We start from the raw sequence: 7,684 nt of genomic DNA on the forward strand, positions 1-7,684 counted from the left end.
ATAATGGAGTGCAAAAGCGCATTCAAATAATGCAACCAAATGCTCTCTACGTACATTGCGCCGCCCATAATCTTAACTTGGTTCTTAGTGATGCAGTGCAAGGTGTTAAGAGAACTATGCAAATTTTTAAATTCTTCAGAATATTTACGTGTATTTCGGTGAAAGCTTAAAAAAGTGGGGTTTACTTTCTTCGGGAGACTCTGAAATTACTATCAAAAATTTAAATCCTAAAAGGTGGGCTGGACGATTATCATCTTTGATAGCCATTAAAATAAGATACTTTGACATCTTGAAAGCATTAAATGAAATTATATTAACGTCAAAAAAAGCTCAAGAAAAAGACATTGCAAATGAGTTAAAAAGAAAAATGGAATCTTTTGAATTTTTATTCTTAACAATTTTTATGGAAAAGGTTTTATCTTTTTCTAATGCAGCATCTCAATTATTACAAAGAAAATCAATCGACTTGAATGGAGCTCATAAAAATCTAAAAAACGTTTCTATTAATATTCAAGATATGAGAAACAAGTTTGAAGACATTATGAAAGAAGCTGAGATTATTGCAAATAAATGGGGCATAGAAACTAAATTTGAAAATAAAAGAAAAATAAAGACAAAAAAAATTTTTAATGAGTTATGTGAGGATAACAGGTTTGAAAATTCCGAAATATCTTTTAAAGTAACAGTTTTTTATGCTGCTCTCGACATTTTAAATACTCAGTTAAAGTACAGAATGACTGGAATGACAAAAATCGCAATGATGTTTTCATTTTTGGAACCTAAAACTCTGTCATCATTAACAAATAACGAAATTATTAATAATGTGTCAAAAATACAGAAGTTATATAAAGAAGACTTTACTAATGCACTGGAAGTACAACTGTTATTATTTATAAATACTTTCAGAACAGAAATCCAAAATTTGAAATCCGTTAAGGATTTAGCTAAATTAGCAATAGTCAAATATTATGACATGGCAATTAGTTATTCGTAAGTGTGCAGTTTACTTATATTGTATTTATCATTACCTGTACCCGCAGCTACGAGTGAGAGGTCATTTTCAAAATTGAAACTAATAAAAACATATTTGAGAAATGATATGACGCAAGATCGGTTGTCAAACCTATCACTGTTGAGCGTTGAAGCTGAGATGGCTGAGAAAATGGACGTCCAGGTAGCGTAATGGCAGACCGCACATTGAGTTGAACAGTGTTAAACGAATGTCGCCTACTGCGCATGCCCAGAAAAAAATTTGGCGTAATTACTATGTTGGCGCGATTTGAAAGGAGGATAAAGACGGTATATGGTAGATGTACCGCCATCTGATTGTAAACAAATCTGGCGTTTAAATCTTTGTAGAGTATAATGTAAATGTATAGTAATTACTGTACTAAAATACAATTTTTGACTGTACTGCTCCAACAACTGGAAAGCTTAATGATACGATCAAAGTATAAATTCGATTGAAGAGTGCAAAAAATGGGTAAAGAAAGTCAGCGTAAATACAGATGCCCCAGCGGATAGCGCAAGAGCTCCAAACCAAATGCTATTGCAAGATTGCTTTCAGGTATGTATATATTTTCCCATTTCAGTAAATTTGATATGTTATAAGTGCAAGTATGTTTATGTACTATGTCACAGTATCATCTTTCTTAACACACATACAGTTCAATAACTTTTTTTTTAACATTTCCTAAATTTCTTTATAATGTAACATTAAGAAAAAAGTTTTAAGGATTGATTTGTTTCCTTACTGTTCTAATTTTTTCGAAAAGAAACATCATTTTCAAGAAACTTCAAGAAGAAAACTATTAGTATTTAGAGCGTAATTTTATCACAGGTAAAACTGATGCAAGGTACTTGGGTCTTTTATCTCAAAATATGTTGAAATGTTTTGATTGAAGTTAATATGATATAAAGTAATGTAATAAACTGTGGTATAACTGTAAAGAATTGGTAAAAATAAAATATAATTGGTTTAAATTTACATAACTCCTAATATTATTCAATATCTATTGAATAGAAAAATCTGATGAAATATTAAATGTTAACAAGTTATATTTTTAAAAGGCAAATGATTGTACAGCATGTAGGAATTGATGATGATTTTTAATAACCCTAAAGTAATAGTAAAGTCAACAATAAAGTATATTTTGATGTATGTAATTTTTCGTCAACGATTACATAACATTGCACTTTATAAAGTATGCTTAGATTGTTTTAATGTGTGCTATATATTATTGCAAATTAGTTCGGCTGATCTTTACAATATGGTAACTGGTAGTTTGGCGACATTTTGGAGGCGATAAAGGTTACTACCTGGGACTTTGGTAATACTGTGAGCAGTACTCAGTTCCGATTACGCATTATTTTGTGTGAGGGAAATGAGAGATCATGTGATATGTCATGTGATATTAATGGACGAATTACGGTTCTTTAATCGGAAAAGGGGGGAAATCGGGAAAAAAATCTGGAAATTTTGTATTTGCCTTTATTCTGTGTTGTGTGAAACAGTGTTCGTTAATTTTTGGATCCCATGGCCCTAACTAAAGTGAATTCGAAATGGGTATTTAGTGGGATTGAAAGGGGTAATAAGTGTTTCTTTAAGGTTGTGCGAGATAGAAGTAAAGATGTTTTATTAAGTTATTTATTTTACTTGGTACCTTGGTGTGAACTATAAGTATGATTTTAAAGATCCTGAAACAGAAATAAGAAAAGTTTATCGGACACGTAATCAAGATTCTGAAGAAGAATAGGTAAGTTAGTATTTTTAATTATTTGAGGATATTATTTTTATGCATTGTTCTAAATGTAAGGTGGAAGTAAAGTAATTTGCGTAAACGTGCATGGAAATAATTTAAATATTTGACACTAAGTATTTGACACTAAGTAATGAAGTAAAGGTATGAATTAGTTAGTGACGTTTGTAATATAATAGATAATGCAGAGGTAAAAGTTTTTGGATATTTTATTTATTTTATACGGGGAAATGTTCATATTTGGAAAGGGTATGTACTTTTTCGCGATCAGGTAATTTCATATATGTTCTTTTTACCGGGTTTAAAGATTCAGAAAATTGTTATTCATTTTCGTGAAATTTTTCTAATTTATGAGAAAAAAGCTGTGTACATGGATATAGTGAAGAGTGTGCGCAATGCCATTTTTGTGCAATTCTGGGATGTTTTTTTAAGTAAAAATAAGTCGACGTGTACATGGTTTAGTGATATTTTAATTAAATGATAGTTATTTTGTGAATTTTACGTTTGTAGGAATTTGGTATACGTTTAAGTTGAAGTAAACGTGCATGGAAATAATTTAAATATTTGACACTAAGTATTTGTAATGCTTGCGGTATGAATTCGTTGGTGACGTGTATAATATAATAGATGATTTAGAGGTAAAAGTTTTTGGATATTTTATTTATTTTATATGTGGAAATGTTCATATTTGGAAAGGGTATAAACTTTTTCGCGATCAGGTAATTTCATATATGTTCTTTTTACCGGGTTTAAAGATTCAGAAAATTGTCATGTATTTTCGTGAAATTTTTCTAATTTATGAGAAAAAAGCAGTGTACATGGATATAGTGAAGAGTGTGCGCAATGCCATTTTTGTGTAATTCTGGGATTTTTTTCAAGTAAAAATAAGTCGGCGTGTACATGGTTTATGTGTATGTGTTATTTTGAAAAACGCGTAAGGAGTATGGTATTGTGCACTTTTTCCCAATTTTGCAGTGCATATTTGTCATGATTAAGCAGTTTTGTTAGATAAAATTTCTAGCATAAGTGTAATTCGGCTAGTAGATTGTTGGAAGAAGTGTTCAGTAGATAAAAAGAAAAGAAACATGTCTTTACTTCGTGAAGACAAAATGGCGGCGGGAAAAAAAAATAGAGGGTTGCTATAGGAGAGTTGGTCGGCAAATTTTCGCCAAAAAAACGCCAAGTTACCATAATGTAAAGATCAACCAGTAGTTCTTCATAAAATTGTATGTTTCTGCAGTGAAAAGTATGTATGCCATTATGAAAGTTATAGGAAGACATGTACGTGTACTGCACATGTAGCAGGAAGGCAAGATAATAATTACGACTGTCAATCATCATTTGCTTGTACCTGTCAAGCTGACTATACAGACTATAGTAGCCAAAGATAATTTGTAGAAAGTCTGTACCAGAGATGAATGTATGAATTACAGTTAGTAAATAATCATTCTTAAACTAAATAGTAAAATTTAAATACAATAACCCCTTATTTCATTTTTTATAAATTTTCTTATTATTTTGATGTGATTTCACAACCGTTCACACTCTCGTGTTAAATAAGTCATTCAGCACAGAACAACATATCATTTTATTGATATAAAAATAATAAAATATTTTGTGTGTATGACCATGTTATAATATAAGATTTTTCAATACTTGAATCATCATATTAAAGATTTTTATAAAATGATTTTAATTTCAGGCATTGGCACAGTGAATGTCAGCTGAAAAATTTTAACCTTTGTTTCTGGAAGTGGAATGTTAAGATGTAAGTAAATGTCTGAGTTACAGTTTTAATACTGTGAAGCACTTAATTGTATGCTTTGCTAATGAAGTTAATGAAAGAGGTGAAATTTCAAATGTAATTGTTTCAATTACAATTATTACAGACATTATTTAATTTTGTAATAATGCTAATTAAATATATGAATTAAGAAAATGCAAACGTTAGTGCATAAGTATACTCAGTAGTTCAGAGTAAGATTTATACTTAATTTATAGTAGGCACTCATTCACACATACGATGACTCGCACACTGATATAAATTTGGTGGAAATAATATTCAGATTTGAATCATTATCTGCCAACAAATTCAGGGTAAAATCCTAGTATACGGTGCAGCCTTGGCGCGACTTTGAAAATTATCGCCAACACCAAAAATGATCCAAAGAACGTCTATATATATATACTATGTGTGTATATACATAGCATATATACTATATACATAGTATATACTATGTTTAACTATATATTTTCTTTGAATGACCCGTTAACTACTCATCGCAATTTCCAGTTTTTACTGCTCATCATAAAGTCGCCAAAAGTAGTCAAATCCCGTGTGCACCGGATACTAGGATTAAACCAAATTCAGTTAATCAGGTTGACCTTATTAGTTTCTTGCAGATGTGTGAAATTTGGGAACATTTTTTTAGATTTAGTGTTGTTGTTTGCTTTTCAGGTTTTCGCATAATATCAATCAGAAACATTACCTCCATTTTAAAGGTCAAAGAGATAAAATTTAAAAAAATAATTAGTTAATATCATATCTAAAATGTTCTTTTATTACGCAACTATTATTTAGAATTGGAGCAATATTTTTATAATACTTTTCCAGTATATGTTATTGAAGCCATTCAAATCCCACTTGGGCATTTTCAAGCACATTTCATTCATTTTTAGTTGTTGAGTATTATGTCTGACTGTAAATGTGCAAGCAAAGTACATATAATTATTATGTAATTTAACCTATCTTTCCTTAAAATATTTCTTTAAAATTACGGGAGTCTTAGTGAAGTTGCAATGACGGATAAGAAAACAGATGAATAAAAAACCACCCATAATCACCAACATATAATGCAAGAATTTGAAAATAAAAGATTGCTTATTAGCATAATAGTGCACTGTATATTAGATATAAAAATTATAGAACTGAAAATTTGACACATATTATCTTTGCTTATTATTATATACATTGAAAATAAACAGTGTGCTTCTGCAACAGAATAAACATCAAGTGTTTTGAAATTTTTTGTATACATAGTTTTTAATCTCAGACTAAATGATGCACATTATATTTAGTCTGGAAGTTCATGTTCTTTTGTCATAAAGTACGTTTTGTTGTAATTCGTCATAGATTGCAAAGTTAAATTTATGAAAATATAATGAGTTAAAAACGTATTGTGGATATTAAACTAGATTTTAATTATATGCAATTTTGAAATTTTAGAGATCTTGCTTCATATAATTATTTTTAATGTTTTTATTAAATTCTTAATTAATGCTATTATGCATGCATTAGAAAGTGAAATGAAAGAATACTTAATAATATAATTTGGTTGCATTCTGTTGTTTTTCAATTCAATTATTCTGCAATTAAAAAATTACACGAGGATTCTCACGAATACCATCTCAAACAGTTCCAAAGTATTTCTGCAAAATATATGTAATTACTTAAGAATTGTATCTTTTTGATAATATTTTTTAGCCTTTACAAGTTACTGCCAAAATTATTTTGTATATCAGAAATCTTCGAGGGGATTAGTGTGTTTCGCATGATTATCCTGGTGCCACTATAACACTGAAATTGGTAGATGTATAATTGAATGTTTAATAAAAAATGCCTAATTCCTCTTTTATGATATTTCAAGAATTAATACTACTGAAAAAAGAAATATTAGTACATTAACATTTTCTTAATTTTCATTGTGTATTTGTTATGATACACGTATTAATGTCATTACAACTTAGCATTTGGTAATGTTTGTTTCAACAATATAGGCTTTGATGAAGTGCCACAGAGATTATCACTCAAAGAATGGGTGCAGGCCAACCACCAACACAAGATATTAAAAGAACAATGAAAATGAAGATTTAACTTACTCATAACACTTAATTGTTTCATATTATTGTAAATTTATGTGAATATTCCTGTATTCTGTTTATTTTGCAGCTTATGTTATTGTAAATTCATGTATATGTTTTCATTTTTTGCTCTCTTATGCATTTCATACAATAATTTTTTGTTGTACATATTAATTATATGTGTATATTACATCATTGAATTACTGTATTTGAATTTTAATAAACCTTTTTTTACCATTCAATAGTACTTTTCCATAAAACTTTGAACATTCAAAACACCCACATCACTAATCCTCGATTCTAAATAATACTTGAGTTTACTTAATTCATATATTAGTAACGAATTTAAAAAATAATACAACAGTGACGTATTTTAAGATTAAAAAATACTGCTCAATTGGGCATGTTAAAATGTTCTTCCTTTTAATATAGAACATTTTTTAAGGATTTAATTATTAATATTTGAATATTGTATTACTATACGATTTATTAGTATTTGAATAGTAATGAATAAGTATGGCAGTGAATACATTTTGAATAATAACTTCATACGAGAAAATATAATCTGCCTGGGTTAAAAAAAATAATCTTTAAATGCTATTTATGAGATTATATAGCTGAAATCTGTAACCCATAAGCAATTAAAGCAACCAGCCCCCCCCCAAAAAAAAGAAGACATTTTAAATAGTTTCCTCCGAAACTTTAAATATTTAAACATTATATGTCCCTAAATTTCTAGCAAATTAAAAATATGTTTAATTATAAATTTAAAATACTCATTTCATTCAATTCAGCTACTGGCCATTGTATGAACTTTTCCTATATTATTAAAATGTTGCTCATGGATTTGCAAGGTGAAGACTGCAATGTTCTGCCCTTATAACTAATGATGATATAATAGTATGAAGTAGACTTCAGCATAAGGAATATGAAATTATATATTTTGGTCTTTGTTTATTAATTAGCTCACTTTCAAAAAATTAATATCATACAGTAAGTAGTATTCATAATATTTTCTCATTTTCTTGATATTTCATTGAAGTATTAAAATGTTAATTTAATTA

General features: G+C 28.7%; 1 long non-coding RNA gene across 1 annotated transcript; it reads left to right on the forward strand.

Moving 5' to 3' along the window:
* Positions 1-1,489: 1,489 nt before the first annotated feature.
* Positions 1,490-6,828, forward strand: LOC146992947 (uncharacterized). The gene is made up of 3 exons (XR_015039062.1): positions 1,490-1,567; positions 4,462-4,527; positions 6,537-6,828. It is a non-coding gene; the product is annotated as an uncharacterized LOC146992947 (long non-coding RNA).
* The last annotated feature ends 856 nt before the right edge of the window (positions 6,829-7,684 follow it).

This window comes from Stegodyphus dumicola, chromosome X2 (assembly GCF_044657685.1).
Source record: "Stegodyphus dumicola isolate Sdum_Otavi_A_Nest chromosome X2, ASM4465768v1".
Lineage (NCBI taxonomy): Eukaryota > Metazoa > Arthropoda > Arachnida > Araneae > Eresidae > Stegodyphus > Stegodyphus dumicola.